The sequence below is a fragment of the Leopardus geoffroyi genome, chromosome A1 (assembly GCF_018350155.1).
Source record: "Leopardus geoffroyi isolate Oge1 chromosome A1, O.geoffroyi_Oge1_pat1.0, whole genome shotgun sequence".
NCBI lineage: Eukaryota > Metazoa > Chordata > Mammalia > Carnivora > Felidae > Leopardus > Leopardus geoffroyi.
The window spans coordinates 79,468,963-79,480,006 of NC_059326.1; the positions used below are offsets into that span (position 1 = coordinate 79,468,963).

The 11,044-nt window shown below is 43.9% G+C and overlaps 1 long non-coding RNA gene across 1 annotated transcript; it reads right to left on the reverse strand.

The window, feature by feature from the left end:
• Positions 1–1,211: 1,211 nt before the first annotated feature.
• LOC123596372 lies at positions 1,212–4,799 on the reverse strand. Its single transcript, XR_006711671.1, has 3 exons — positions 3,939–4,799; positions 3,397–3,578; positions 1,212–1,256 (listed from the first exon to the last, which is right to left on the reverse strand). It is a non-coding gene; the product is annotated as an uncharacterized LOC123596372 (long non-coding RNA).
• Positions 4,800–11,044: the final 6,245 nt, after the last annotated feature.

Here is an 11,044-nt window from a genome sequence, read left to right on the forward strand (position 1 = left end):
GTAGCAATCTGGGATCCTATTATAACCTCTGGTTTGAATAGCGTCTCTATGATAAAGTCCTTTGAATTTTGGCTCTCTGTTGACAAATGAACATCTAAAACACAGCTAATTTGAAAATTGAGGATGGCCTATAAGGATTAATTCGTTTAACTTTCTTTTCTCAAGCTACCTCACATTGAAATCCAATAGCTGATAAGAGATAAGACAGGAGACTGGGGGCAGGAAAGAATATCAGTATTCATTCATTCATGCATCCATCCATTCATTCATTCATCTATTCATTCATATATTCAACAAAGATGTCGAGTGACTCCCCCGTCAATACGACATCCGGCATGGTCGGACACACCGCTGACCTTCGCAAATGGGGCTTTAATTAGAAAGAGAAAGCAAACTCTTCCAAAACAGTAGAAAACGACGCAAAGCAGGGTATGACTAGGCGACAGATGATCCTTAGAGACAGCCTGCCTTACAAGGAACGCTGGAGACAGCGTTATGGGATAGAGGAGACAAAGAAGGCGTCATGGAAAAGGTAAGAGCCGAGCTCTCCTTTTGAAAGCGGAGACAATGTGGATGGGTGTTTCCCAGATAAAACAGTATTCTGAACAGAGGAAATAGAGTGGGTGAAAGAACAGGGGCAGGAGAATGTAGCAAGGCAGGCTCCCTAGCAGAGGAAAATAGCATTTGTTCCCCTGCTACTGAGTTGTGTGAGGTCCTTTTATAATTTGTATATCAAACCCTCACCAGATATATGCATTGCAAATATTTTCCCCGATTGTATGTTGTCTTTTTATTTTGTGGTGAAATCCCGATCTTGAAACGTCTGCACTTAAGTTTGCCGCCACGTTATCCACCAGGGCCAAGACGTGGGAATTACCTAAGTGTCCATCCACGGAGGAATGGATTAAAAACTGTGGTGTGCACACTCAATGGAATGTTACTCAGCCATTGGTTAAAAAGAAATCCTACCATTTGCAACAACAGAGAGGGACGTGGAGAACAGTCGGCTGAGTGAAATAAGCCAGACACAGAAAGGCCAATAGCACGTGAGCTCACTTACAGGTTGAATCTAAAATAATCAAACTCAGGGCACCTGGGTGGCTCAGTTGGTTGAGCATCCGACTCTTGGTTTTGGCTCAGGTCACGATCCCCGGGTCCGGAGACTGAGCCCCGTGTTGGTCTGGGCACTAGGCGTCGAGCCTGCTTCAGATTCTCTCTCTCCCCCTCTGCCTCTCTCCCCTGTTCATGCTCTGTCTCTAAAACAAAAACACACACACAAAAATAAAAGACAAATTTTATGCAATCAAACTCAGAGAAGCAGAGAACAGAAAGGTGGTTGACAAGGGCTGGGGGCGGGGGAAATGGGCAGGTGAGGGTCAAAGGTACGAAGCTTCAGTTCTGCAAGATAAAAAGCTCTGGCGAGCTACTGTCCAGCATGGTGCCTGTGGTTCACAATACTGTTCTGTATACTTAAAATTTGCTAAGAGGGTAGTTGTTATTTTAAGCATTCTTACTAGATGCACACGCACACACACACACACACACACACACACACACACACACACTGACGATGATGATGATAAGAATACTAACGGAGACAGAAGGGAAATTTGGGAGATGATGTATCTGTCTATGGCCCTGGTGGTGACACGGTGACAATGGTTTTGCTCAGAGTTCTATACATTACATAAACATAGCTTTTTTAAATGTCAGCCCCACCTCAACAGAGCATTGAATGAGAAAGCAAGCAGCAGCATTAGTGTGCCTGTGCAGAGTAAGAGAAGGAGAAAGGCAGACTGAGGTCAGAGTCTGGTAGGTTTTCAAGGCTGAAGAGTAAAGAATTGTTAAAAACAATATTTTCAAAATAATTATCCAAAAGCCATGGTAAGGACGAGTTGGGGAGAAAAACTGAAGGCAGGTCTATTGGTTCGAAGCCAAGAGTACAAATACAGATGCGAAGTGATAAAGTCCCAGCAGCTAGGAGAATGGAAACACACAGATGTGGGATATACGGCAGTGAACAGAAAGGAGAAATCAAATATTCAGCTCTACATTTTTAAATGTGTGTGAGTAGGAAAATGTGGCTGTCGTTGCCAGAAATAGGGAAATCTAGGAAAGGAGCTATTTTAATGGGAAAGGAGTTTGGTTTTTACGGTGAACTTAATCATAAATCCACAATGGTTTCATATTAGATCAAAGCTTTGATTTTCCAACGGAAATTTTATAGTCTAAGGCAGGGGGGTCCAACTCTAGCCTACCGGCAAATCCTGCACGCCGAACACTTTTATGAATAAAGTTTTATCGGAACACGGCTTGCCCATTCATTTACACGTTGCTTCTGGCTGCTTTTGCAACACAACAGCAGATCTGAGCAGCTGTGACAGAGACCATAAGACCTGGGAGCTTGAAATGGAAAAGGCTTTGATGTTGACTACTAATGGAAAAAGGGGAAGAAACAGGTACGCTGGGGGACAGAGACAAAGAGCAAAGGCTTTCCAAAGTCACACATACAACCATGGCATCAACAAGGCAATTCAAACTTTCTGAGGAAAGGTAAGGAGATCCCTCGAAAGGGAATCCCAATTCAGATGAAGAAAAGGGAACATACCTGACAACAGGAGGTTTGACTGACTGGTGTGGTCAGAGAGATAATCTACAGGCGCGGGTGCTTCGAAGTTCCCGGACATAATTTTAAAAGATGGGCATCTAACCAAAGATAAGGATAGCAGAGAGAGGTGGGGCTCCAAAAGTACTGCCACGAGGCTGAAGTTCCAACGAGCTAGACTCACAGAGTGTAAACAGGCAACACAAAGGACCTTGCAGCCATATTCAGAATCAAAAGGAGAGCCAGAAAGACAGAGAGGAATGCAGAAGGGAGTATGGGCTCTGGCAGGTCTGGGTCTGAATCTGGGTTTGAATCTGGCTTTATCCTTCTCCTTCCTGGTGACCTTGGGGGGATTTCGGACGTGCCTGCGGGGGGACTTGATTGTGGTTTTCGTTTGCAAACTGCTGGTGCTAAGTGTGCTACCTTAGAGACTGATGGGAGGGAAACAGGCTACGTGACAGCGTGTGGCCAGCAACAAGAGTTCAATACAGATTTGCTCCTATCGCCAACACCAATTAGGATAAAGTTTAGCTCGAGAACGTTTAAGAAAGGGAAGCAAGCATTTATAAAAAATAAATTATAAAACAGTGTCACCGTAGGAGAAGGATGTAAAAATTATTTCCCAGCCTTATTGAGATAGAGTTGACAGTCGGAAAGCTGTATATATTTAAGGCTTACAGCTTGATGATTTGACGAACGTGTACTCTAGCATATCCAGCAGAAAGGTCATTTCAAAATACTCGTCTGGCACGTAAAAAGAAACTGGAACATAAGAGGAGAAGGACACTCACCTCTTAGGAAAAACCATCGAAAATAAGGCTGTTGGGCATGGATAAAAGTAGACACGGAGAGATGTTCAAGGGTCATCCTGGTTTCATGTGGTTGCCGCAATACATCTGGAATCAGTGGGTAGAAGTTATAGGGACAAACTTCTGATCAGTGAGGTCCACCGCTCGATGCTTGCCGGAGCTTTCTGAAGGACAAATAATTCATCAAATGAGTTCCCACCGTGCCCCAGCCCCGCACATACAAGTTCCACGCATTACCTCCTTTAATCCTTATACCACTTTGGGGAGTTGAGATTTCTCTCCAACAGAATTCCAGAGGATTGGAGGCCCTCTTAAAGGAATAGTATAAAGTGAATTTGATAAAAAATGGTAATAAAATCATAGAATGTGTAATATCCTTGGGCTATGGTCTCCATGACCCTGCCCTAGAGTGCAGAAGAGAACCAAGCACCATCACTAGTAGGGACTCCCAGAGACTGGGGACACGGAAGGAGGCCAGTGCAGGAGTGGAGCATCCTGGGACAGACCGGGGGGGACATACTCACTCAGGGCTCTTGCCTACAGGAGGGGCCATGACATAAAGTATAGACAACATGAATCCATGAGAAACTCCGTTTATGGATCCTACAGACCTGTCTTCTTGAGAGGAGAAGGAAGAGAATAAAGGTTCTAGAATTTTTTTTAAATGGTTGTGACATACAAAAGAAAGAATGTAGAGGACATTTGGGGCTATATTTTCTGCCTTCCCTTTGCTTTCTGTGGGTCAACCAGCCATGCTGCCCTTCACGACCAAAAGGTTCTGGAATTAATGTGTTGTGTTGTTTGCGTTGTTTGGTTTTATTGTCCATACAAGCGTGAGGCATGAGCCGTGGTGTTGGGGGAGAGGGAAGTGTGGCAGGAGAAGGAGCTGACAGGTGCTCCTGTCCTCTCTTCCCCCAGGGACTGAGGAGGCTCGGAGCCATTTCTCAAGCGTTTCCATTGGACGGACTGACCAGTCGCCCAAAAGCAGGATCATCACCAGACCCCATTCCTTTCGCATTTTCGCTATAATTTCCGTTAGTCCCTGAGGCCTGCCCAGCTCCTGGTTGGCCTGTGATTTCCTTCTGCAATCATTTCTTTGCCAGTACAGTGGGCTCACTTCCCACTCCTCTGGACCAAGAAAGGTGTTCATAACTCTGCCCCTACCGAGGTTGACCCTCTCGCTGAGGGAGCAAACCGTTTTCTTACGTGACTTACAAAGTGAGCCTCAGTATAAGCTCTAGCGGGTAAACTTCAGAAGTGTTCTGAGCTACAGCAAAGTTATTGGGAAGTTGGAAAAGATTTGTGCAATCTTCCAAGCAGGCCACTTGGGAGGGCCACATGTGTTTGGCTCTATACATTCCACACATCTGCAAAAAAACATCCATCTTTTCCCTTTTTTCTTTTTTTTTTTACAGTCTCATTTTATCCTTCGACTATTCTCAATACGTGGCAGTGTTTCCCTTTTATTTTTGTGAGAAGGGTTTAGCAGCCTTTTCGTCTTGGTGGTGGTCATGGCTAATTGCTCCCTGATTCTCACAAGCAGATGAAATATATAGGCGCAAAAAAGTGATGTCCCCTTACAGCGGCTTCTGGGAGTGAATATGCATAAAATAATCTGCTGAATGGAGAACAGAAAGAAAGAATTACGTGAAAATGCTCAGGGTGCATGTTAATTACGGACGCATTTATGTTACCCACTTGGGGCCGCAGACGTAGTCACCCTAGCCTGACTCAAAGTGTTAATGAGAATCCTCAAAAAGATTAATGCCCCCAGATATCGCCCAGCTACCTATGGCTGGCACTGAATTTTGAAGGCTGTGACTTTCTTCTGTATTTCCTGTACTCTTTTACAAACCTGTTTATCAAATGTATAGAACACTTTTGTTTATGATAGCTTATGATTAATCATTCACCAAGGACACGAGGCCCTTTGTACCTATTATTGTCAAGCATTTGTTTGGACTGTGTTTGACCCTTTGTACCCAAGTGGTCTGTGTTGGAGCCACTCAAGAACAATCTAGCTGGCCGAACGTGCGAACAGCACTCACTGAAATCCTATGGCTCTGTTCGTATAACATCCTGCCACGTAAGAGAGACCAAAAGCACAGTTCCATTTAAAAAATCCAATTGTCACCCTGAGATAAACATACTCACCCTGGGTTACTTCTAAGCAGTCTGAAGTGAAAATTTAAACACTGTTTTGAGCAACGATGCCCACTTTTGTGACCAAAGTGTGTCTGTGAAGCCTGCCTCTTTGCAAACTACTGGAGTGAGCTGGAGTCAAATCTGTTTTCGTCTCTGCTGTGAGTGTAACGATCAAAGTTCTTCTCAAGTACAGCTCAAGGGAGTAAATCCATACATCTGATTACTCAGTGACCAGAGGATCTTGACTTCCAGAACAATGTCACAGGTCAGAGGAAGAACGGCGTGTTGTTGCATTGGTAATCATTCACCGTTTAGATGCTTCTTTGATGAGCGTCTGCCTGAGTCTTCATCTCTCCCTGCTTTGCTCATGCGGTCGACGGACATTCATTGCAAGGCTGGCTGTGTGAGGTACCTTGCAAAAATCGAGTCAGGGTGGTCTGTGGGTTCCGAGACGGCACAATCTGCACTGGTCATAATGTGCCCGAATTAACTTAAAAACAAAGTTGTAAATGTGTGTGCCACGAGTCTGATACAGATGATCACTGATAAGGGTTGGGAGTAGGGCTATATACTTGTAGTCTGTTAACCTGTCATTCAGAGACCATTTTACAGAATAAATAGATTTGGGGTGAAGGAATGGCTAGCAAGATGTTGATAAGAAGAAATGCCAGGAAGAGAAAGGAGAGGCAGGGAAGCCAAGGGGTCAAGAATTCATCTAGGGACTTTGGCTAGACGGGAAGGGGCTTGGTCTCTGAACAGGGGCAGTGGACATGTGACTGCCAAGGAATGTCATGGAGGTCTTCTATTTTGTATGAGTTATAACAGCTCTCAGAGGGTGGGAAGAAGGAGCCCTATAGTCAAGGAAACTAGAATAACTGTTCAAACTCCAGAATTAAGAGAGTTGGCAGACTGCGTCACATTTTTCCATGTGTAAAACACCATGATATTGACTAATATTTTCATAGCATTTTCTTTAACCAAAGAATTTCCCCAGGAGAATTCTGATGGACTTACTTCTTACGTGGTCTCAAGAGTGTGTGAGTTCATGTTAATAAATCAGTAAGGAATTCTCAAAATGTTTAAACATCACTGATTGGACCTGAGGTTTCTGCCCTCCTGGGTTGTGAGCTCTTAACCTCATAAGGAGACGTTGATGGAAGCAATGGCATTCTAGAGAAAGTCCAATGATGACCTTCATGTTGTTTCAATCAATAAATTATCACATTCTAACAACTATAAACTCTGCCAATTTGGTTGTTTGTTGAAGGAAGACTGCTAACTCTTGCTTAAAAATGTTTTCAAAAATGGCAAGTGACCCCATGTCAAAGGATTCAAAGAGTGTGATAACATTCAGAAACAGTATTCTCTTTGGTTCCCTTCACCCTTTGCAAACAGTATGTTTATAAATTGTTTTTCTATTGGGTATATTTTATTTTATTTTATTTTATTTTATTTTATTTTATTTTAACTTTTCAAATGCTTAGGTGCACCTGGCTGGCTCAGTCAGTAGAACATACTCCTGACCTTGGGGTTGTGGGTTCTCTACTGGGGACATTTTACAGCACATGTATTCATAGTGAGTCTTGGTTTTCCTGGGCTCAGGAGGGAAAACCAATAGTTAAAGATTGATGTAAAGTCCCGTGTCGTCTCAATATTGCTTTAATTCCTTTGAAAGTATTTTAGGATTACATGATGTAACTGAGAATGAGGTTTCACTCCAAAATAATTACTCTTCAGGACACTTTTCAGGAAACATTGTTCTCATTTTGGTTTGGAGGACTATGGCGTGTTGTGTCATTATGCTCAAAGTTCTTAACGTCGCTGCTCATGTAGTTAGGAAACCAGAGAACCCTCTGGGACGCATTCTGCACATAAACCAGACCACAAATATTTTAGGATCATTTCATTTCTTGAAAGCGCTTCAAAATTCCAAAGTTCTTCTTGGAGCCAAAGGAAGAAGCCGACTTCGGAAGTACAGTCAGGGCTCCACAATGACACCCGCTTGTACGTATCTCGTATTTATCCACTCGTGCGTTTACTACTTCCTCCATCGAGGAACAACTGTAAAATAATAAACCACTTAATCCTTCCCTCAACTAACACATGCTCCACAGCCTAGAAAATACGAGTAGGAAATGCTCCCTCCGAGGACTTGCTCTCTGGCCTCATCTCCAACTGAGTCTCGTAGTACGAAATTCCACAAGCTTCTGTATTTATCATCGCCCGGAATGTGTTTGAATAAACCATCTGGGAAAGTATTGCAAAAACATATCTATTATCATTCTGATTCATTTTATGGATGATTCCCTTCAGATGTTTGAAAACATGAAATCCTAGCACATGTGAAAAAAATAACTTCTTGTTGCTTTGTTGTCTTTGTTTATCTTTAAAGGCGGCTTTATTTTATCTTCAGGCTATAATACGTCTCGAAATAACCAGCTAAATCTTGATCATCTACAGGAATTTGCAGGGACAGAGGCTTGGACCATCTAACGCAGCTCAAAATAAAAATTTTATAACAGCTCTACTGAACTATAATCCACATAGCATTCACTCTTTAAAGTTCAGTGGTTTTTAATGTATTCACAGAGTTGTGAAACATCACCACTGTGTCATCGGCATCACCCCAAAACAAACACTTCAGGTGACTCAGCTCTGCCCTCCAGGCCTCCCCACCCCAGGTTCTGGAAACCACTGATCCACCGTCTATGGTTCTGGATTGGCCTCGAGTGGACATTGCGTGTCAAGAAATCACACAATATGTGGCCTATTGTTACTGCTTCTTTCACTGAGCACAGTGTTTTCAAGGGTCGTCCATGTTGTAAAGTATATCAGAACTTCATTCTTTTTTTTAAACAAAATATCAAATAGCCCACTGCGCAAAAACCCACATTCTGTTTACTCATCCATCTGTTGATGAACATTTGGGCTATTTCCAATTTGGCTATTATGAAAAAATGCCAGTAAGAACTTCGGCACACAGGTTTTCACAGAGACGTGAGTTTTCGATTCTCTTGGTGTGTAGGTCGGGGTAGAACCTCCCGGTCATATGGTAACTCTACGTTTAACATTTTGAGGAAGTGTCCAAGCGTTTTCCGAAAGGACCACACCGTGTGGCATTCCCGCCAGCAATGATGAGAATTCTAATTTCTCCACACCCTCACCAACGCTTCTTTCAGAAAGACTTTTGCAGTCGCATGCGAATAAAGTGTCTTCATTTCTCATATTCCCTTTCAAAGAATATGATGTAAGGGGCACCTGGGCCCCTCAGTCGGTCGGGCATCTGGCTCTTGATTTCGGCTCAGGTCATGATCTCATTGTTCGTGGGATTGAGCCCCGTGTTGGGCTCTGTGCTGCCAGCACTGAGCCTGCTTGGGATTCTCTCTCTCTCCCTCTCTCTCTCTGCCCCTCTTGCTCCCTCTCTCTCTCTTAGAGTAAATAAATAAACTTTAAAAAAAATAAAATAAAACAAAGAACATGATGAAAGCACACTGTGACAATCTTCTTTAGAGGAGGTGAGAATGCTGCCTTTCTCTCACGCTGACAGCTTCTAGAATCCCTGTGCCTCTGTTTGCCAGGATTCCGCGACTCTGGGAAGTGAATCCCTCACAACCACAGTGCCGAGTGCTGAGGGACTTGGCCGTTACCCTGGTGGAGGAAGGAGCATCACTTCAGCATCTCCCTAATGCAGACAAACTATAGTGTGCGGGCTGAGAGCATTGTTTTTCAAGGCTGTGAACTCCAAGCGTTGGCTCGTGGTTTGCCTCTCATGCTGTAGAGATGATTTATACCTTCTAATTGGAACTTTTGACTTTTCTTATGATTATCATGTATCTTTCATGAAGCCAGTGCCCAGTCATCCGATAAAGGTTTCGAAGTGTCAGTGGCTAAGTGTTTCCCTTAGGCACATTCTTGAAGCAAAATTAAGGTGCACAGCATGGCCGCAAGACGACAGCCAGGAGCAGCCAATTCAGCGAGCCTTCAGGAATTCCTGATTTGAATACCACGTTCAATTTCCTCACCTTTTAGAAGTTAGAACAGATTGCTAGTGACCAGCAAATACTTGAAATTCTATTACAGTGCTAGCATGTGAAAATGTACAGGGTGCTTTAGGAAAAGAGTTCAACCTTACCCTTTATGGCGCCAGCATACGTAAATAACCGTAGAATGTGCATGATTCTTCTAGACACAGCGGTGAACGTGAAAGTGAGATTGATCTAGCCAGATTAGGTGAAGGGTCTCAGGTGACTTTTGTTGGGATGTATACATTACACACGGCTGTTTGAGACTGGTAAACCACGCACAGACACACACAAGCACACACACATTATTGGACCACACCATCCAAGCAAACGTGCTACCAATACACTGCTGTCATGAAGTTCTTTGTGAGCCCTGGCCCTGAAAAAATGTTTGCGAAATAATGTAAAGTTGCTGCTAAAACCACTCGATTCTGCAATTCTCAAAAGTATTAATTTCCTTTTATTGTTACCTTTCATACTGTTATTACTCCGGATACGGAGTCGAGGTCAGGGACTGTTGCTGATGGACTGTCTCATGAACAGAATAGGGGCATGTGGGAGAGCGGGGGGGGGGGGGGGGCGGGTCTCAGGCAATCCCCAGAGACCTGTAATCTCTTCTACTTTTACACGAAGGACATTATCTCCACTCCCTCCTCCTGGTGCTGACCAAGATCTTCACATTAGATGCAATAAACCTAGCAATGCACTTTCTTACTTCTAAGGATACTGTAACCTTGATTCTTGCTCTGTTTGGAAAAAGATCACAGCTGGAACCACTGTATTGCCTCAAGTCCACGGTCAGAATTTGGGGAATCTTTACACATGACTTCAGCTTGCCCAAGCCACCTTGCAGAAACTGACAACCCAAGAATTCAATGTGTTGAATGCTTGGTGAAGGCTCCAGGCAGAATCGTATGCCCCGCCCACCATCAGGACTTTTCATCCTCCATGAAAGGAGGCCACCACTCCGGGCTCCTCTGTGTCCATACGGTATCCATTTTCTAGAAGGTATGCTGTGGGGCAAGGGTCAGGTCTTGGCCATTTTTCTATCTCCAGGGTCTGTGGTATGAATTTGATGAATGCGGGACCATCTGTGGGGTTGACCACCATCATCCTGAGTCCTGTGCCTAATGAAGTATTCTATTATGGCTGCTCCTGAGATTTAAGATGACCTGAAACAGGTTAAGAGGAGAAGCACACACAGGTTTGTATACGGACACGTACATGGGAGGCCCTACAGGAAAATGAAGACCCAAAGAAGTGGCAAAGCCATAGGGTAGGTTGAACAAAGGCAACTGAGGGATGGTGACTAAAAACTAAGGGGAGACCAAAGGAAGTGGTTATCATAACAAGGTCTGGTTGTAGGGATTTCTGTCCACTTCAACTCTCATCCCTGGTGTTGAGAATGTTTCTTTCTTCCCGGTTCAGGGAGGGCACATTTCACAGTGGGGGTTAGCTCTTGC